Raw genomic sequence first — 21536 nt, forward strand, 5'->3', positions numbered from 1 at the left:
GAGCATCCAGAGATAAAGGAATCAGGCCCGAATAAGACTGTTCTGCAAAATATTGATCTTTATGGGCATATTTACAAGCCCCTTCCACCACCTTAAAGCCGCCATAGCATAATTTTTTGGGATGCTAAGGCAACGCTAAGGTGGCCTTCCTCCGGGCCAGATTTACAAAGTGGCACAATGCATGCACTGCACCACTTTGTAACCTCCTGTGCCACATTATGCCTGTGTCATATATAAAGTATGCAAGGGAGGCGTTTCTATGCAGGAAGGCCCTGAGAAAATGGCACAGTGAAGTTTACAACATTTCACTGCATTGTTTTTTCCGTCATTTTTAACGCCTCCTCATGTACGCGTTAAAATGATGCACCCATTTTAATCAATGGGCCTCCCTGTGCTTTGTTGCACTGGTGCGAAACTGTTTTATGCCAATTCAGGAAAGCGCCGTAACAGCATCAAAAATGTTGACACTGTTGTGCTAACGACCGCCATTGTGCTCCATATTGTAAAACGGCGCAACTGTAGTGTCGTTAGGTGGGGCAAGGGCAATGCAAGAAAAGTGGTGCATGGGGACCGATGAGCCACTTTCTTGTAAATATACCCCTTAGGCCCATATTTATACTTGCACTAGTGCAGTTCAGTGTCAAAAAGTTTACCGCTGACTAGCGCCATACCAAGATACTGGCTGGGCGTCATATTTATGGTATGACGCTAGCCGACAGTAAGGCCCGGCTAGCGTTCTGAAAAAGGACGCTAGCCGGGTGGGGGAGGCGTAGAGGGAACAGGGGGTTTAGAATCAGAGGATGACGCTAGTACGGGCACTGGCAAAAAAAATGCCTCTGCCCAGACTAGCAAAATTTTCTGATGTTAGAACCCCATGGACATGACTCCTCTCTGTTAAGATAAGACAAGAGTCAGCCCCCTAGCCCAATGGCCATGTCCAGGGAACTTATGTCCCCTGGGCATGACCACTTGGTTCAGTGCCATGTAGGGGAGCCCAAGTTAGGCCCCCCTATGGCACTATGGAAAAAAAAAGAAATACTTACCCATACCTACCTCTACTCACCTAGGATGCGGTCTCCCCATCCTTAGGTGTCTTCCTGGTGTGGGTTGGGGTGGGTGACAGTGTCCCTGGGATCAGGGAAGGGCATCTGTGGGCTCTTTCTATGGAAAAAGGCCCACAGGTCCCCAACACCTGCCCTGACCCACGCGTTAAATATTGGTGCTAAGCAAGTTTAGCACCATTATTTAAGGCCCCCATCCCCCTGTGCTAGATTTTAGCACGTGGGATAATATGACACTAAGGCCATATCGTCGTTTTCTGCACGGGAACGCCTACCTTGCATCTCATTGAAACAAGGTAGGTTTCCAAGTGTGCTGCTGAGTGCCCCCTCTGTCTCCTCCTCCAAGGGGCGACCTCCTGGTCCTTCCTGGGCCTAGGCAGCACCCATTTTCTTCAACTGCAATCTTTGCAGCTAGCAAGGCTTGTTTGCGGTCTTTCTGTGTGGAAACAACTCTGCATCGTCCAGCACGCTGTGGGACATCTTCTGTGCAAAGGAGAAGTTCCTGGCATTCTTCCGTTGTTGCAAAATCTTCAGCTTCTTCCACCCAGAGGCAGACATTTTGCACCTTCATCCGGGGTTTAGTGGGCTCCTGCCCCCCGGACACTTTTGTGACTCTTGGACTTAGTCCCCTTCCTTTACAGGTGCTCAGGTCCAGGAATCCGTCTTCAGTGCTTTGCAGTCAGTTGTTGTCTTTGCAGAATCTCCTATCACGACTTTAGTGTGTTTTTGGGGAAGTAGGGTAACTTTACTCCTACTTTTCAGTCTAACAATCCATAAATGCCCCTGAGGATGTCATGCAGGTGATGCATCCTTTCCATCTTGAAGTGACAGTAGAGAATCAACATATTCAACTCCTTTAGGTTGGTCACTAGACAGAAAACCTTGCCTTTTTCTTTGCTAAAAAGATGGGCTTACAAAACTGTTTGGGTATCTAACGGATTTGCAGACAGCTCCTTTTTGAAGAAAGTCCATGACTTTTGTGTTTATAAGTAGTTGTTCTTGATGAGTAAACAACAGTTCATAAGGTTTCTGATACTCTTCTGGAGAAGCAAAGATCTTGAATTGTCTGAAGCACCATGCCATCTGCAGTAAGGCGTTGTTAATTGTGGACAATGTCACTGGTTCTGTTTCCCAACTTTATGTTAGATGCAAAGATTAGGCACACTTGAGTGTCATGGGTAAAAACTGATTGATCCTCTAAACTGACTCCTGATTCACCCTAGGATGCTATGAATACTGGTGGGGGAAAAGAAGGGGAATTTTCTTAGGTTCAGCCGCCTACCTTTACAGTGAAATCTTTAGGAGCCTGGACATTTTGTCTGGCCAAAGGCGTGTCCCCTTCCTAGGCCACCTTATCAGAAAATGCTGGATTTAGCACTTTTGTTAGTGAGCATTTTATCAAGTGCAGTGAAGATTTTATCATAGTGGTCCATTTCCTTTCTCTGAATAATGGCCAAATAATGAATTGGCGGACTGCTAGCTGTTGCTGCCATTTTGATTGTTTCAGGAGCGTGGACAGACTGCGCTCTATAGTGAGTATCTTCTGTTATATCCAAGAAAGTCTCCTTCAATTTATTGATTGTTTTTTTCCTGGAAAATATGGGTAGCCTTCACCTTTAATTTGGAGAAGGGGGCCCATTGCTGTACATCCTGATCAAGGACACTGCATATCTCCCTGGCCTCTCTGCACTTGCAGCTACAGTGGGCCATTCATAGACTTTTAAATCTGCCTTAATGCAGTTGTGAAGAACTTTCAGGGCCAGCCACATTGTTTTTTCTATGGTCTTGTGAACCATAGATTTAGGGGCATATTTATACTCTGTTTGCGCCGAATGTGCGTCAACATTTTTGAAGCACAATTGGCAAAAACCCTGCCCCATATTTATACTTTGAGGTCCGAACCCGCGGGCATCAAAATCCCACCATGTGCGTCATTTTTTGGAAGGGGGAACCAGCCTTGCATTAATTATATGCAAGGTAGGCGTTCCCTTCCAAAAAATGACTTTAAGGCCTGTGCCCCTTATTTATACTCTGACGTCATTTTGATGCACAGGAGGGGGTGCGCCTTAAAAAACAGCGCACAGCCTGATGTGCGCCGTTTTTTAACGCCTGGGTCAGGGCAGGTGTTAAGGGACCTGTGGGCTTGGAAGGAGCCCAGAGGTGCCCTCCCCTGCTACCAGGGACACCCCCTGCCACCCTTGCCCACCCCAGGAGGACACCCAAGGATGGAAGGACCCATCCCAGGGAAGTAAAGGTAAGTTTGGGTAAGTATTTTTTTCTGTGGCATAGGGGGGCCTGATTTGGGCCCCCCTACATGCCACTATGCCCAATGACCATGCCCAGGGGACGTAAGTCCCCTGGGCATGGCGATTGGGCAAGGGGGCATGACTCCTGTCAGGAGTCATGTCAATGGAGGTTGGGAGTAAAAAAAAATGGCGCAAATCCGGTTTGAAGCCTGAATTTTGCCTCAGACCTGACGTGCACCATTTTTTGACGCACAACCCCCATTTTCCCATACGCCGGCGCTGCCTGGTGTGAGTAATTTTTTTTGACGCACACCAGTCCGCTGCGCCGGCTAACGTCATTCCATTAATAAGGCGCCCGCATGGCGCGTTGGAATGGCGTTAGCCGGCGGTAAAATTTTTGACGCACAACTGCATTGGCACAGTTGTGCGTCAAAAAGTATAAATATGGGCCTCAATATCCTGGCTGACATGTTCACCTACCATAAAGGTGGCCACAGGCTCTTCTGGCACACAGACTTTCTTACAGCCATGGGCAGGAACGAAAGGCAACATGATAAACCAGGCTCATCGCTGTTGCTAACAAAAAATTAACGAATGTACTTAACTGACAAAATTCACTTCTCAGTACCAAGACGAAGGCAAGCCCACGAACCAAACAAACTGATGGACTTGACCTGGGCGTGGTCACAAGCCCCTAGAGAGATTACAACAGGGACGAGCGCTTGCGCACCCCCCTCCTAAAAACTAGGGAAAGTTTTACTAAACTCTAAAATCTTAACTCGTTAAATGACGTATAAATGTTTTACAGAAATAAAAAAAACTACCCGTAGGCACGAGCCGCTCAGTAAATAAATAGCTTTTTCAACACATTACACAGTAAAAAAAAAAAAATAGTGTCATCAATGCGTTAGACAACTTTGCCTTTAAGACAATAATAAAAAAATAACCCTTTCTTTTAAACGAGATTTGGGGCCGGGCAGATCGCTGCACCAGGGCATCCTGCTAAGTAGGCGGGTCACCCACGGGACGACCTGTACCCGTTCAAAAATTCCTCTCACATTATGAGTGAGGATCCTGGCGTCACCCAAGATCGTTATTTTCCTTACTCATTAGTTTAAGGCATACAGTGAAAACAGCGAGATGGAGACCACTAAGGAGTAAAACCACTTGTAAGTAAAAATGAGAAGAAAAAAAAAAATCGTCGGAAATTGAAAAAAACCCTACTCGGTTGACAGTAATTAAAATGTAAAGTCTGCAAAAAAGGGCATAGTTCAATCATAACTCGTTCAAGACCAGCAACTTTGCTGTTCGAAAACAGTATGTAAATTTTGAGTGGTGCGTAGCCTCATGGGAAATGCGGCAATGGCTACGAATGGCGGCAGAACGGGCGCCTTCCTTGAATTTAAAACACCACGCGCTGCTGAATTCAGCGCCATCTGCAGTCGCAGTAGAGAAGTGCATGCGAATAATACCAAGTATAGGGACAAATATGTGGGTAGACTCTAGGCTCAGAACACGCCTCCTTTATTTCTAGGTTTGCAGGCATTCGTCGATGGAAACTGGCCATAGGGTCGAGTCTGATGTAATCGCTCTGTGAGCATTAAACCACATCCATCAGTTTGGTTGGTTAGTGGGCTTGCCTTTTAAAATTTGCTTCATTTCATTGGTTAGAGGCATGCAACCTCATTCCTTTTCCGGTGTTTAGCCCTCCTCCAGCCCAGCGCCCGCCTACTAAAAACATACAAGGCTCCATGTTTTCGGTATAGTTTCTGGATTTCCTTTTCTTTTTATTTCGTAGGCAGCACGATCTCCCTGGGCAGTAGTGGTGCGCTTTGCATGACTATGATCCTGGTAAATGGATAATTCTCCTCCTTTCAATTATGTTGAAGCAGATGCTATTTTAGACCGAAGACAGCTAAAATAAAGCCTTATTTGATTAAAACAATTATTGTAAGTCTTCCGCTGTAGTGTTCTAGTGGCGCAGCAGCAATAATTGGAGACAAACAGTATGATCCAGATTTAATAAAAGTGACGCTTCACATTGTGATGTGCCACTTTTCTTGCGCCTCCTTACACCCCCTAACACCACCATGTGTATTTAAGACATGGCGCACCATGGCGGTATTAGGAACAATAGCGTCAACATTTTTGACACTATTGTGGTGCTTTGCTCCAGTAGCGTCCAATATTCTGATGCTAGTGGAGCAAAATGCAAGGAGGCCCATTGATTCCAATGGGTGCGTCTTTTTAACACCTGCTTTCAGCAGGCATTAAAAATGACACCAAAAATGGCGCAATGAAATCTTGTAGGTTGCGCATTGTTGCGGGCCTCCTTGCACCGAATGCCCCCTTTGCATACATTATGCGTGGCGCATGAATAATGTGGCGCAAAGGGTCGCAAAGTGGCACCATGCACGCATGGTGCCACTTTGTAGATATGGCGTGGCATTTGTGACAATCTAACTCCACAATACTATCAGAAAAATGACGCTAATGTGGCATTAGATGGCGCAAGGCCATCCTTACATTTTGGCCTATGTTTGCAGTTGTGGTCTCTAAAACTGACCAAACCCTTATTCCATGGGGTATTTATTCACATACTGACGCGTACGTCAGACGATACCAAAACCAATTACACCATCGGGGTATTGTCTTGCGCACCTCCCCCTTTTATGTCCTACATTGTCTTGCCTAAAACATCGCAGCACTACATTCCTCCTTTACCAGGTAATCAAAAGAACAATAACAAACATTTGAAATATCATTCGGTATCCTAAACAGGAAGGAAACATCCAACAGGATCACTAGAGGGGCTGCTCATGGGTGTTTGCTAGGTGCTTGCATTTATTCAGTCAGTCAGGAACTCAGCATAATGCTGGCACGACTGTGGATTTTATCACAGGTAATATCGTCCTCGGCCAATTCTGGCAGAGGATTCTGTAGTAGGCCTTTCAATATCAGGGAGGCTGAATGCTGGGGGTTAATCTCACTGGGTATTGGTACCACACGTTTGGTGACGGCACAGTTACCTGATGTGGAGACACCCCCTGAGGACTGACAGCACCTCTTGGGGTATGGCCACTGTCGTCTTTACTACCGGTCATGCTGTCCACTAGTCCATCATTCAGGGGATCACATTCCCCGACTCAGAGGCTGAAGGTTGAGGGGCTCTTCTGCAATGAGACACATTTCTGGTGACGCTTTTTGCTCCTCTCACAACAGTCACCATGGTGCCTTTGACCTCAGTGACAGTCCAAGGGTGAATCTCGAAAGGTAGGCGGAATGTGCCACCTGGGTGGCAATCTTTCACCTGGACAGTCTCTCCTATTCGAAAGTGGTTTGTTTGGCTCATCGCTTCCTTGAAGCAGTCATTGTTGTGGGCTTTTCTAGACTCCGAAGGATTCGGGGGGTTGGGTTTGTTCTCCCAAATGGGGTGATGGGGGATAGTTATTATCCCACTACCGGAGAGTTAAGGGAGATAAGAAACATGTATTTGGTGGGAAACAACCCATACTTGCTCCCTCTTAATAAAACTAGTCAACACAAAAAGGTATGGGGTTCACCAATAATGTGGAGCCGTGTTCACAAGAGATTATCCGTGGGCTCCTAGACCTCTCTGGGTATAAAAAACGAGCGGTGTGGGTGCTGTGTAGGGTGAGTGAGGGAAGGGGGTATTTCCTTTACGGACTAGGTGGTCTCACACACTATATAGTGTCATGCTTCATCATCTGACCACCTAGCCCCACCCAGGTAGGATAGTGCCACCTGGGCGGACTCAACCTCACTGTTAAAAGAACGGGAGGGAGTGCATAAATATATTTTATCTGGAGATAATGGGATCCAGCTAAACTGGGGGAATATAAAAACACCTAGGCAGCTACCTGTGTCTGATCTACACTTTTAATAGTGGTGTCTGCTTGTGTAATTAAAAACAAGTGCGGGACACCTCGGTGAGAATGAGGACTCACTGGGTCGCCTATCTAAGAGACTGGAGTGCGGTATGGAGCAGGAGATAAGAGGCTGCCAATCCCCTGACAGGGTCGCTTGGATTGCGATTTGTAAACAGTCAACATGCTTGGTGGCTTCCACTACATCTGAGAGTGACAAAGGGATGGGCTTGGATCGGTCTGTCACCAGGTTGACATACTCCTCTGTCTCTCAGGCTTCTGCCACTTCTGAGGGGGTGGCAGAGTGGGAGTGATGGGACAGAAAGTGCGCCAGATTGCGAGTGCCTTGTCAGTATTCCACTGTGAAATTGAACTCTTACAGCTATCAATCCCTGCTGTCAAGGCCCCATTCATGTTTCTGTATTTTTTCTCCCACCCTCATCGGCTCCCCTCCCCCTCCTGCCATCCTTCTTGAGGACCTATTTAATGGCAGTTGCTGCGCACCTCCATTGAACAGATCCTCTGTTCTCCCCCCGTGCACTAGCGCTGCGAAGCTCTTTACAGTGCCTGCAGTGCAGCTCCTTCTGCCACCTGACCTTGCTGGACTTGGGCTCTTCTGCTTCTTCCTAAGGCTTTGCTGGCCTTTTACTGCTTTCAGGCTCCCCCTGCTCTTCCCGCCTCTCCCGCGCCTCAGGTCCCCACCTCATTTCCTGACTTTTTTCTCCCTCCCTCGGTGCCCCCGCCTGCTTCCCCCCTCCTGTCCCTCCTTCCTCAGGACCTATTTAATGGCGGTCGCTGCAGGACCGCGCAGCAGACGCGCACAACGGTTGCACCGCTTGTAGGAAGCTGGCCTGGTGTGTGGTGAACACCTATGGTGTTATCACCTTTTGCCAGGTCCAGGGATACTCTATTAGTGAGGTATAGTCAGTGTCTAGGAACTCAGGCCTCTCTAGAGGTAGCTGTGGATGAGGAGCCAAGAATTATCTAGGAAACATGCAAAGCTTATTCAATACCACTAAAGTCACACAGCACTCCCTCACATGAAAGAACCACACAGTGTTACAAAAATAAAGGTACTTTATTAGGGTAACAAAAATACTAAGATACTGTATAGGCAATACTCTACTAGCAGGTGAGTAAACACACTATTATATACACATTAGTAATCAGGAATGGACATAGAAAGCAATAGAAAACAGTGAAATAACAGAAAATAATAGAGACCCTGGGGGAGACCAAACCATATAATAAGTAAATGGATTGCGAAAGGCAGGCTCCCACCCAAGGAAGTGGAATCTGTAGAGGGGAGCTGGAGGAACTAGGAACCCCAAAAGGTAAGTACCAGAGTGCCCCCCAGCGACCAGGAGAGAAGAGGTAAGTACCTGTTTTTTCCCAAAACCCACAGGTAAACTTCGTAAAAGGACTGTGCAAGACCCAATCAAGACTGGAAGAAACAGAAGATGATTCCTGACAGAAGAGGACCTGCAAGTGAAGGGGACCAAGTCCAGTTCCAGTTGCAGTGTCCGGTTGGGTAGTAGTTACTACCCACCCTTCTAGAGATGCAGGACCAGGTCAACGATGAATACCAGGAGTCGGCTATGCAGCCCAGGAGCAGGAAAAGAGTTCCAGAAGTGATGCAGTTGATGTCCCATGTCAGAAGAAGAGTTGCAGTCAGTCAATGGTGTATAAAAAACACCAACAAGCTTGGCAAAGGCAAGAGTTGCAAAAGAAGAGTTGCAGAGCTGCTGGGGACAAGGAAGGTCCGAGGGGACTCAGCCCAAGGATGGTAGTCCCAGGCAACCCTCAGCAGTGAGGAGAGCCAGAAGTCAAGGATGCAGCCCCCACAGGCAGCAGCCACAGGAGTCACAGTGAGGCCTGGAGATGAGTTTCACGTCCCTGGAGCAGCAGGCAGGAGACTGTGCATTGCAGGGACGAGTGCTGGAGGCTGGGGCTACATGGAGCCTGAAGATCCCTAGGAAGAACAGCCAACAAGCCTTGGTAGGTGCAAGAATCAGGGTGCACAGGGGTACTGTCCTGCAAGACTCACCATCTCCCAAGTTGGACAGCTGGTAGAGGGGACCATGACTGCAGACCATCACCTATGTTGCAGAATCCACACAGAGTTGCAGGGGAGAGGATCCACGCAGCCTATCGTCGATGCAGTTGGCAGAGCAGGGTCAGGGGATCCCTGGACTGGTGCAAAGGGGTTTATGCAAGGAGGACACTAAGGTGGTCATTACAACCTCGGCGGTCTTTTAAGAAGACCGCCGAGGGTCCGCCGTGCGGAAGACCGCCAGCAGTGGCGGTTTGCCGCTCAACGTATTATGACCGTTGGCTGCCCTCCGTCGTTTTTCCGACGGAGAGCCGCCAACAGCCATACTTGCGGGTGGCGGGGAAGTGGACGTTGCTCCACCTCCACCGCCACACCAACAGAACACCGCCGAGCAAATCACGTCCTGTGATTCTGCGCGGCGGTGTTCTGTTGGCGGTGTGGTGTTGGCGGAGCTGCCCCCATGGCTCCCGTCCCGTCCCGGAGGATCGACGGAACAGGTAAGTCGATCGTCTGTTAGGGGAGGGGGGTGGGGGGGTGTTGTGTGTTGTGTGGGTGCATGGGGGTGTGCGTCTGTGTATGTAGGGGGAGTGTGAGTGCGTGTATGCTTGCAGGGGTGTTGCGTGTTTCGGAAATGTGTGCATGTCTGTCTGTAGGTATGTCTGTATGGATGTGTGCGTGAATGTGTGAATGTGGGTGTACGTGTCTGAGTGTGTGTGTGGATGTTGGCATGTATGTTGGTGTGTGTGCGTGTATGTGTGTTGGTGGTGCATGCGTGCGTGTCGGGTGTGTATGTGTAAGGTAATGTCGGGGGTTGGGGTGGGGAGGGGGGCCCTGCCACCTTTGGGGGGTGGCAGGGGTGGTGGGGGGTGTAGGGGAGGGAGTCGGGGTGGGGGAGACCCCTATCAGTGCCAGGGAAGGAATTCCCTGGCACTGATAGTGTTTACCGCCATGGATTTCATGGCGGTTCCTACCGCTGGAAATCCACGGCGGTAAGCCGGGTCACAATACCGGCTGCGGTATTGTCACGGCCGCCGGGCTGGAGACCCAGGTCTCCAGCCCAGCGGTCGTCTCTGCCCTGGCGGGCGGAACGGGAAAGCGGCGGATGACCATGGCGGTAACCGCCATGGTCATAATACTCAAAAAAGTGCTAGCCTGTTGGCGGTCTTACCGCCGCTTTAACACCATCCGCCAGGGTTGTAATGACCCCCTAAATGTGCCCTTCAAAGCATACCAGTGGATTTGGGAGGCTACCCCTCCCAAGCCATGTAACACCTATTTCCAAAGGGAGAGGGTGTTGCCATCCCTCTCCCAAAGGACATCCTTTGTTCTGCCTTCCTGGGCTTGAGCTGGTCAAGCAGCAGGAGGGCAGAAACTTGTCTGTAGGATGGCAGCAGTGCGGGCTGCCCAGAAAAACCCTGCAAACTGGTAGGAGCAAAGCTGGGGGTCCTTTAAGGAACCCCCTGAGTGCATGGAATCATACAACCAATACCAGCAACAGAACAGTGTTGGAGTATTATTCCGACATGTTTTATACCAAACATGCCCAGGTTTAGAGTTACCATTATGAAGCTGGACACAGGTCCTGTATCCAGTACATGGGAAAATGCCTTCCCCACACTTACGAAGTCCAGGAAAATGGAGCTGCAGTTTGTAGGGGCACCTCTGCTCATGCAGGTGTGCCCTCACACACAGGTACTTGCACCCTGTCCTCTGGGCTAGGAGGACCTGCCATAGGGGAGACTTACAGTGACCTGGTACAGTGACCTGTAGTGAAATGGTGCATGCACCTTTTCACGCACGCTGCAATGGCAGGCCTGCAGACACATTTTGCATGGTCCCCCAAGGGTGGCATAATACATGCTGCAGCCCATGGGGAACCCCTGGTACCCCAGTGCCCTGGTACCATATACTAGGGACCATATACTAGGGACGTACATGGGGGCACCAATATGCTAATTGTGGGGTGTACAAAGTCAGGAAAAAACAAATTTAGAGGGAGAGAGTACATTCACTGGGGTCCTGGTTAGCAGGATACCAGTGAACACAGTCAAACACGCTGACAGCAGGCAAAAAGTGAGGGTAACCATTCCAAAAAGAGGGCACTTCCTTACATAACTTCCCCAAACAAAGGACAATAAGGCTAACCTTGTCCAGATGTGTCTTCATTGTCTAAGTGGAAATATCTGGAGAATCCATCTGCATTGGAGTGGTTACTTCCAGGTCTATGTTCCCTGAGGGATATGGACTACCTCAAGAGTTTGAGCTTTTCACCTTTCATTTGTTTTAACAATAGAAGGGGCTTGTGGTCGGTTTGAACAAGGACGTGTGTGCCAAACAAGTATGGCCAAAACTTTCTTAGGCATTCTTTGATAAGTTAGGTTATTTAGAGGGGCTGCAAAGGAGCCACAATTCTTAAAGAACCTCCTGTATTACCCAGCGAGGCCTAAAAAGGTTCTTACCTGGGTCTGTGTAGTAGGGGCAGTCCAATCTAGAATAGTCTGGAATTTACCCTGTAGTTGCTGAATCTGCCCTTTGCAGAGCCTCTAAAACATTCCCTAGGTGGGCCCGGTGATCCTTCCAGGTGGAGCTAAAGATAGCTATGCCATCCAGATAAGCTGCACCAAAACTTTCCAAACCTTGGAGGACTTTATTCACCAGCCTCTGGAATGTGGCAGGTGCATTTTTCAACCCAAAGGGCACACAGTAAAGTATTAGTGCCCACTAGGGCTGGAAATGCTGTTTTTGGTTTAGTCTCCTCTGATAATGTGATCTGCCAGTAGACATCAGTCAGATCAAAGGTGCTCAGATACTTGGCAGTTGCCATTGTATTTATAAGCTAATTTGCCCTAGGGATGGGATGAGCATCTGTTTTAGTAACAGTGTTGAGACTTCTGTAGTCTACACAAAACCTCATCTCTATTTTGCCATCCTGGGAGTGAGGCTTTGAGGCAAGCACTACAGAGCTAGAACAACGGCTATCTGAGGGCTCAATGACTCCTAGGTCTAGCTTCTTCTGAACATCAGATTTGATGCATTCCCTTACATGATCAGGTTGCCTGTAAATCTTGCTTTTGAGAGGCATGCTGTCCCCTGTGTCATGGTGTGTTCACACCATGTGGTTTGACCTGGTGTTAGGGAGAACAGTTCCAAGAACTGTCCTAGGAGGATTCTGCAGTCCTCTTTTTGGGACATGGAGAGGCAGTCAGCAAGCACTCAACTGAGCCATCAGCTGCACTGTGGGAGAAGAGGTTGGGGAGAGGGTCACTCTCCTCTTCCTAACCCTCATCAGTTGCCATGAGCAGGGTCATATCCGACTTGTCATAGTAAGGTTTAAGGCGATTCACATGAAACACCCTGTGGGGGCTTCTGGGAGTGCCAAAGTCTACCAGGGAGGCAACCTCCCCCTGTTTCTCCACAATGGTGTGGTGGCCACTCCACTTGTTCTGGAATGCCCTGGGAGACACAGGCTCCAGGACCTACACTTTCTGTCTTGGGTGGTAGACAGTTAGGACAGCCTTCTGGTCTTGCCATTTTTTTGTGACTCTTGGCTGGCCTGAAGGCCAAGCACATAATCCACAATGTTTTGTGTGGGAGACTTGAGAGGTTACTTCCAGCCTTCTCTAACAAGAACAAGGGGACCTCTAACAGGGTGCCGAAACAGAAGTTTAAATGGGCTGTAGCCCACACCCTTCTGAGGGACCTCCCTATAGGTGAAGAGGAGGCATGGTAACAGGACATCCCGCCTCCTTCTGAATTATTCAGAGAGTCCCATTATTATACCCTTGAGAGTTTTATTAAACCTCTCAACTAAGCCATTTGTTTGGGGGTGGTAAGGAGTGGTGAATTTATAAGTAGCACCACATTCCTTCCACATGGCTTTCAGGTAAGCGGACATGAAGTTTGCACCTCTGTTTAATACCACCTCTTTAGGAAAGACCACCTTTGAAAAGATACCAAGGAGGGCTTTGGCCACTGCAGGAGCTGTGGTGGTCCTAAGAGGTACCTGGTGGCATAGCCCACTAATACCAGTATGAATCTGTTCCCAGAAGCTGTTGGAAAGTTTGGGGGGCCAACAGTGTCCACCCCGATGGTTTCAAAGGGATCCCCAACCACAGGAAGTGGAATTAAGGGGGCCTTTGAAGTGCCACCTGTCTTGCCACTGGCCACAAAACTCCTGTGTGTCTTCAGACATGTGGGGCCAGTGAGAGTGTGGGACAAGCCTGTCACAAGTCTTGCTTTGCCCCAGGTGACCTGCCAGGGGAATGTCATGTGCCAAGGTCAACAGGAACTCCTTAAACGTCAGAGGGATCACCATTCTCCTGGTGGTTCCAATTCTGGGATCCCTTGATTCTGAATATAGGAGGCTTGTTTCCCAGTACACCTTATGGGTGCCACTGACATCTCCTGCCTCTTGTGGTGCAGCTTGCTGCCTCAAGCTCTCCAGTGTGGGACAAAGCTGTTGTTCCCTACTGAGTTCCTCCCTGGTGGGCCCCCCTGCACCCAAGAGCTCCGCTGTATCGGCTTGTAGCTCCTCTGTTGTAGGTTCCACCCAAGGAGTTGATTCTTCTCCCTCAGGAGTTGAATCCTCACTGGAGGCTGGAGCAAGGGGTACTTTCTTAACCCTCCTGCTCTTGGGTTTAGGAAGCTCTTGGGCCATTGCTCCAGGCTCCAAGGATCCTTGTTCTCTTTGCTTCCTATCCTGTGCTGTTGTGAGGGCAAAGATATGCCCTTGGATGCCCAGCATTGCTGCATGGGCCTCACATTCCACCTAAACCCAAGCTGAAATCTCCAAGTCATTCCCTAGTAGACACTCTACAGGTAGTCTTAAGAAAGGAGGGGGGGGAAGGGACCGGGAGATTGACTGGTCCAGTGTACACTCTCCCAACAATAGTAAGACAACCAAAAGTACACTGTTCCAAACGAAAGAGTGGCTTGGGAGACCTGAACTATCAGGAGCAAGAGCCCTCAAGCATCACAATGGATGACTAGCATCATCATCGGGAATTGCTCCTCGCCAGGCCGGCAGTGCAACGCCTGACGGGCTCCCTGCAGGGGGCACCAAGCCGTACTGTTCTGATAGTGACTGGTGAGTTCAAACTATCTGGACAGGCATGCCTATATTAGGGCACCAGCACACAAAGGAGAGAACAGAGAAGAAATAATTAAAATTGGTTATTCATCACTATAGAACTCATCATTTTAATCAATACTCTGGGATGAAGACCAAGATTAAAACCAAAGGAAAGAAATGGGTTGAGTGTTAATGCTCAATTACTCTCAAAGAGCAGTAAACAAGGAGGATTGTCACTCTGGAAATCCCCTTAAACTAGGGTCAACATGTTTCGCGTCGTGCGGTCCCCACGGATCCAATGACGCTTCATCTGGACCAATAACTAAAGATATAAGACAGCTCTTCTCCAAGTAAACAAAAATCACAATATAGGATTAGAAAAATACCGGTCAGGAGGCGTAGAAGGAAAAGGGGGTTTTGCATCAGAGGATGACGCTAGTACGGGCACAGGCAAAAAAAAATGCCTCTGCCCAGACTAGCATAATTTTCTGATGTTAGAACCCCATGGACATGACTCCTGTCTCAGTTAAGACAGGAGTCAGCCCCCTAGCCCAATGGCCATGTCCAGGGAACATATGTCCCCTGGGCATGACCACTGGGCTCAGTGCATGTAGGGGAGCCCAAGTTAGGCCCCCCATGGTACATTGAAAAAAAAAAAAGAAATACTTACCCATACCTACCTCTACTTACCTGGGATGGGGTCTCCCCATTCTTAGGTGTCTTCCTGGTGTGGGTTGGGGTGGGTTACAGTGTCCCTGGGACCAGGGAAGGGCATCTGTGGGCTCTTTCCATGGAAAAAGGCCCACAGGTCCCCAACACCTGCCCTTACTAAGCAAGCTTAGCGCTATTATTTAAGGCCCCATCCCCCTGTGCTAGATTTTAGCATGTGGGATAATATGACGCTAAGGCCATATCGTCGATTTCTGCACGGGAACGCCTACCATGCATCTCATTGAAACAAGGTAGGTTTCCACGTCCAGAAAATGACGTAAAACTCCATAACTTTGGAGTAAGATGTGTCTAGCACCAAAGTATAAATATGGAGTTACATTTGCACTAAATTAGTGTAAAAAAAATGTATGCTAATTCAGCGCAAACCGAGTATAAATATGGGCCTTAGTTTGTTGAAGGGTGCAGTAATGAAGTGACCATGTAAATGTGGCTTGCATTGATGAGGCTGAGGCTAGGAGACTTAGGCCCATATTTATACTTTTTTTGCGCCGCATTTGCATCGCTTTTTGACGCATAAGGGGCACAAAAATTATATATTGTAAGTTTGCACTGCTTTTGCGTCAAAAAATGACGCAAATGCGGCGCAAAAAAAGTATAAGTATGGGCCTATTATCCTCGCCAGTTGCCTGAGAGAAATGTAATTCCTGTTCATGGCCCCTTACTAATCTCATTTTCCCTACAGGTAATCACAGGGTTTCTGAAACTGAGTCAATTCTGAAGACCAGGAAGTCTGTTTTTTGGGTATAACATCTAATTATGGTCCATTCATCAAAACAACCTAAGTGTTGAAGAATTTCTGTGGCTTGGAGTACCTGAGAGCTGAAAAGGTGGGTATGCTTAGACATGAAGATCATATCAGTTAGATAAATACGAAAGCCTCTTTTCCAGGTCCCTTAAATACTGGATCACTGGGCGCATGACCTTGGTATAGCACCAAGGGGCTGAGGATAGCCCAAAACGAATGGTTGTAAATTTGTAAGCTTGCCCCCACCAGACAAATTGTAAATAATGCTGATGAGGGGTGTAGGAAGGTAGCCTCTTTCTAGCCTTGTTACCCCCACTTTTGGCCTGCTTGTGAGTATATGTCAGGGTCTTTTTACTGTCTCACTGGGACCCTGCTAGCCAGGACCCTAGTTCTCATAGTGGAAACCTTATTTGTCAGTGTGTTTTATATGTCTCACTAGTATCCTGCTAGCCAGGACCCCAGTGCTCATAGTTTGTGGCCTGAATGTGTTCCCTGTGTGGTGCCTAACTGTGTCACTGAGGCTCTGCTAACCAGAACCTCAGTGCTTATGCTCTCTCTGCTTTTAAAATTGTCACTGCAGGCTAGTGACCATTTTAGCCAATTCTGATTGGCACACTGGAACACCCTTATAATTCCCTAGTATATGGTACCTAGGTACCCAGGGTATTGGGGTTCCAGGAGATCCCTATAGGTTGCAGCATTTCTTTTGCCACCCATAGGGAGCTCAGACAATTCTTACACAGGACTGCCACTGCAGCCTGAGTGAAATAACGTCCACGTTATTTCACAGCCATTTTACACTGCACTTAAGTAAGTTATAAGTCACCTATATGTCTAACCCTCACCTAGTGAAGGTTAGGTGCAAAGTTACTAAGTGTGAGGGCATCCTGGCACTAGCCAAGGTGCCCCCACATTGTTCAGGGCAATTTCCCCGGACTTTGTGAGTGCGGGGACACTATTACACGCATGCACTACATATCGGTCAATACCTATATGTAGCTTCACAATGGTAACTCCGAATATGGCCATTTAACATGTCTAAGATCATGGAATTGTCTCCCCATGCCAGATCTGGTATTGGGGTGCCAATCCCATGCATCCCCTGGGCTCCAGCATGGACCCCGGGTACTGCCAAACTAGCCCTCTGGGGTTTTCACTGCAGCTACCGCTGCTGCCAACCCTCAGACTGGTTTCTGCCCTTCTGGGGTCTGGGCAGCCCAGTCCCAGGAAGGCAGAACAAAGGATTTCCTCTGAGAGAGGGTGTTACAGCCTCTCCCTTTGGAAATAGGTGTTAAGGGGTGGGGAGGAGTAGCCTCCCCCAGCCTCTGGAAATGCATCGAAGGGCACAGATGGTGCCCTCCTTGCATAAGTGTGTTTTTGGGGAAGTAGGGTAACTTTACTCCTACTTTTCAGGGTCTTGGGGTGGGGTATCTTGGACACCCTTAGTGTTTTCTTACACTCCCAGCGACCCTCTACACACTACACTAGGCCTGGGGTCCCTAAGTGGTTTGCATTCCACTTTCTTAGTATATGGTTTGTGTTGCCCCTAGGCCTATTGCATCCTATTGTATTCTACAGTGTTTGCACTACTTTTCTGTTTACTTACCTGATTTTGCTTTGTGTGTATATTTTGTGCATTTTACTTACCTCCTAAGGGAGTATAGCCTCTGAGATATTTTTGGCACACCCATTTTTAGACGCCCAAACGCCATTTTTCCCTACGCCGGCGCTGCCTGGTGTACGTGGTTTTTTTCACGCACACCAGGCAGCGCCGGTCGGCTAACGCCGGCTAACGCCATTCAATAAATACGGCGCCCGCATGGCGCTTCAGAATGGCGTTAGCCAGCGCTAATTTTTTGGGCGCAAAACTGCGTTAGCGCAGTTTTGCGTCAAAAAGTATTACGTATTTATAAATAACTAAATCAAAACATCGCATAATGGAAAGAATAAAATGATTATGGACTACACAAATATATGTAAAATATATTTACAGTGTTTGAGAAAAATGTCGTTATAGCTCTCGAGAGTGTCAACGCTCACAGACATGCTATGTGGGCGGTGCGCTCGAGGAGGGTTAAACACCGGGAAAGGCATGAAGTGTGCATGCATTTCATTAATAAAGTGAAGCGAATTTTAAAAGGCAAGCCCACGATCCATCCAAACTGATGGAGTGGTTTAAAGCTCACAGAGCGATTACATCAGGTTCGACCCTATGGCCAGTTTCCATCGACGAATGCCTGCAAACCTAGAAATAAAGGAGCCGTGCTCGGAGCCTAGAGTCTACCCACATATTTGTCCCTATACTTGGTATTATTCGCATGCACTTCTCTACTGCGACTGTAGATGGCGCTGAATTCAGGAGCGCGTGGTGTTTTAAATTCCAGGAAGGCACCCGTTCTGCCGCCATTCGTAGCCATTGCCGCATTTCCCATGAGGCTACGCGCCATTCAAAATTTACATACTGTTTTCGAACTGCAAAGTTGCTGGTTTTGAACGAGTTATGATAGAACTATGCCCTTTTTTGCAGACTTTACATTTTAATTACCGTCAACCGAGTAGGATTTATTTTCCTATTTCCGACGATTTTTTTTTCTCGTTCTTACTTACAAGTGGTTTTACTCCTTAGTGGTCTCTATATCGACAGTTTCAACGCATGCCTTAAACTAATGAGTAAGGAAAATAACGATCTTGGGTGACGCCAGGATCCTCACTCAAAATGTGAGAGGAATTTTTGAACGGGTACAGGTCGTCCCGTGGGTGACCCGCCTACTTAGCAGGATGCCCTGGTGAAGCGATCTGCCCGGCCCCAAATCTCGTATAGAAGAAAGAGTTAATTTCTTATGATTGTCTGAAAGGCAAAGTTGTCTAACGCGTTGATAACGCAATTTTTTATTTATTTACTGCGTAATGTGGCGGTACGGGTCTGTAAAACATTTATACGTCTTTTAACGAGTTAAGATTTTAGAGTTTAGTAAAAACTTTCCCTAGTTTTTAGGGGGGAGTGCGCAAGCGCTCGTCCCTGTTGTAATCTCTCTAGGGGCTTGTGACCACGCCCAGGTCAAGTCCATCAGTTTGTTTGGTTCGTGGGCTTGCCTTTGTCTTGGTACTGATAAGTGAATTTTGTCAGTTAAATACATTCGTTAATTTTTTGTTAGCAACAGCAATGAGCCTGGTTTATCATGTAGTTTTTCGTTCCTGCCCATGGCTGTACAAAAGTCTGCGTGCCAGAAGAGCCTGTGGCCACCTTTATGGTACGTGAAAATGTCAGCCAGGATATTAAGGCCCATATTTATACTTTTTGACGCAAAACTGCGCCAACGCAGTTTTGCGTCCAAAAAATTAGCGCCGGCCAACGCCATTCTGAAGCGCCATGCGGGCGCCGTATTTATTCAATGACGTTAGCCGGCGTTAGCCGCCGGCGCTGTCTGGTGTGCGTTAAAAAAAACGACGTACACCAGGCAGCGCCGGCGTAGGGGAAAAATGGCGTATGGGCGTCCACAAATGGTGCAAGTCAGGCTGAGGCAAAAAAATCGCCACAACCCGATTAGTGCCATTTTTTTTACGACACCCATCCCCCATTGAAATGACTCCTGTCTTAGCAAAGACAGGAGTCATGCTCCCTTGCCCAATGGCCATGCCCAGGGGACTTCTGTCCTCTGGGCATGGTCATTGGGCATAGTGGCATGTAGGGGGGCACAAATCAGGCCCCCCTATGCCACAATTTTTTTTAAAAAAAAATACTCACCTGGACTTACCTTTTCTTCCCTGCGGTGGGTCCCTCCATCCTTGGGTGTCCTCCTGGGGAGGGCAAGGGTGGCAGGGGGTGTCCCTGGGGGCAGGGGAGGGCACCTCTGGGCTCATTCTGAGCCCACAGGTCCCTTAACGCCTGCCCTGACCCAGGCGCTAAAATCCGGCGCACATGCGGGTTTTTTAGACCCGCCCACTCCCGGGCGTCATTTTTGCCCGGGAGTATAAATACGACGCAATAGCATCGGAGTCATTTTTTAAGACGGGAACGCCTACCTTGCATATCATTAACGCAAGGAAGGTGTTCACGCAAAAAAATGACGCTAATTCCAGGTACTTTGGCGCTAGACGCGTCTAACGCCAAAGTATAAATATGGAGTTAGTTTTGCGTCGAATTTACGTCGAAAAAAAACACGCAAATTCGGCGCAAACGGAGTATAAATATGCCCCTCTATGTCATGACCGGAGGCGAGGATTATGCATAATCTTTCTTCACTTTTATTAACAGCAGGGTTTAAAGTTCAGCGTATAGAAAAAATGAACTACAACACCCATGAGACAGCGTCTCCATGGTAACCAATGTCCAATCCCTGTACTCTTTGCATCCTGCGGTGCCGTTGTCCGTCCTCTTTCTTCACTGCTCATGTCAGTTAAGTCTCTATACCCTTACTGTCTCTGAGTTGTTGGAAAAGAGTATATATTAGTTGCCTATTGACTGTGCTTCGCTTTGTGCCAGCATTGTTGTATTGTACTGTTTATTGCTTGACTATATGCGCAGTAGGCTTTCCATCGTCCAAGCGCAGATTCCATTCTTGATTTCTGTCGGGTCCACCAGAGGGCGCTCTTTCGTGCGTGCTGGTGCCCCGAAGCCTTTTCTTCGGCGATCCGAGACGAGGTGAGTGCTCAATCGCTCTAGAATAACGCGTTAGGGTTTTTGGTGAGCGTGAAGCTCAATTTAACCCTCCAACTCCCGCAAAACACCGCTTTAGCGGTAAGACAGCTCCCATTTGAAGAGCGCGGTGCAGTGATCGCGTATCTCACGCCAAGACCGTTGGTCTCATCTTTTAGTGACAGGAGTGCGGGGGAGCTTCCCTCATTACTTTTTAAGGGAGATTCTCCTGTCTTTTCCACCTGCTGTGTCCCTCCATGCAGTCCTCTCAGGACCACGATATATACCCCAACCTGTCCCCAGGGGAGGGCACCTCGCAGCGGACGCTTCCCCCTGAGGTGGATGTCCTCCTTACTCAGGCCATAACCAGGGCCTTGGCTCCCCTGAAGGATAGTGTGGCTAAACTATCCGACCAGGTTTTTAAGGGGACAGGCATGTTTGGGGGGACGGGGCTGACCATAAGATTGCGGCGGCTCCCAAGAAAATTCACAAGCGCGACGCGGGGCACCTGGAAGGCTTCGATATCCTCACCGAAGTCTTCCATAAGAGTGAGCGCACGCTTAAGCGACCACCCTTCCGGGAGGGATCATACCCCGGAGAGACTGGTGAAGAGGTTCACCACATATTAGACCCGGATGCAGGGTCACCCAAGAGGGCCGAGGGGGACAACAGGGGGATTCTTCCTCTGAGGAGGAGCAGGATTCCGGGCGTCCGTGGCATCAGGCACCTACCATATCAGACCCGCAGGAAGCTGAGGCCTCCGAGTCACAAATGTTCCAACCGGAAGACATTTACCACCCTAGAGCCTCTGAATGGCGTCTGGAGAAGAGTGGCGGACGATGTCGCCAGCAAAATTCGGCAATCTCTAGATAAGGAGGTTAGGGCCCGGCTGAGGTCTGAATGCCCTCGCCCTACTCTGCCAGGCAAAGTAGCGGCAACTCCAGAGATTGACCCGAAGATGTGCACATTCTTCGCTAAGTACATCAAAGACCCCAAGAAAGGCATAGACCGATCCTGGAGAGGATGCCAGGACAAATTGTTGGTCGTCCTGGGATTTCTAACACAAATAATACCGCTTGCTAAGCACGCAAAGCACACCAATATT

The 21536-nt window shown here is 48.5% G+C and overlaps 2 non-coding genes across 2 annotated transcripts; one reads left to right on the forward strand and one right to left on the reverse strand.

Moving 5' to 3' along the window:
- Positions 1-4280: 4280 nt before the first annotated feature.
- LOC138294449 (U12 minor spliceosomal RNA) lies at positions 4281-4430 on the reverse strand. Its single transcript, XR_011203449.1, has one exon. It is a non-coding gene; the product is annotated as a U12 minor spliceosomal RNA (small nuclear RNA).
- A 14018-nt stretch (positions 4431-18448) lies between these two features.
- Positions 18449-18598, forward strand: LOC138294452 (U12 minor spliceosomal RNA). Its single transcript, XR_011203451.1, has one exon. It is a non-coding gene; the product is annotated as a U12 minor spliceosomal RNA (small nuclear RNA).
- Positions 18599-21536: the final 2938 nt, after the last annotated feature.

Source organism: Pleurodeles waltl, chromosome 4_2 (assembly GCF_031143425.1).
Source record: "Pleurodeles waltl isolate 20211129_DDA chromosome 4_2, aPleWal1.hap1.20221129, whole genome shotgun sequence".
NCBI classification, from domain to species: domain Eukaryota; kingdom Metazoa; phylum Chordata; class Amphibia; order Caudata; family Salamandridae; genus Pleurodeles; species Pleurodeles waltl.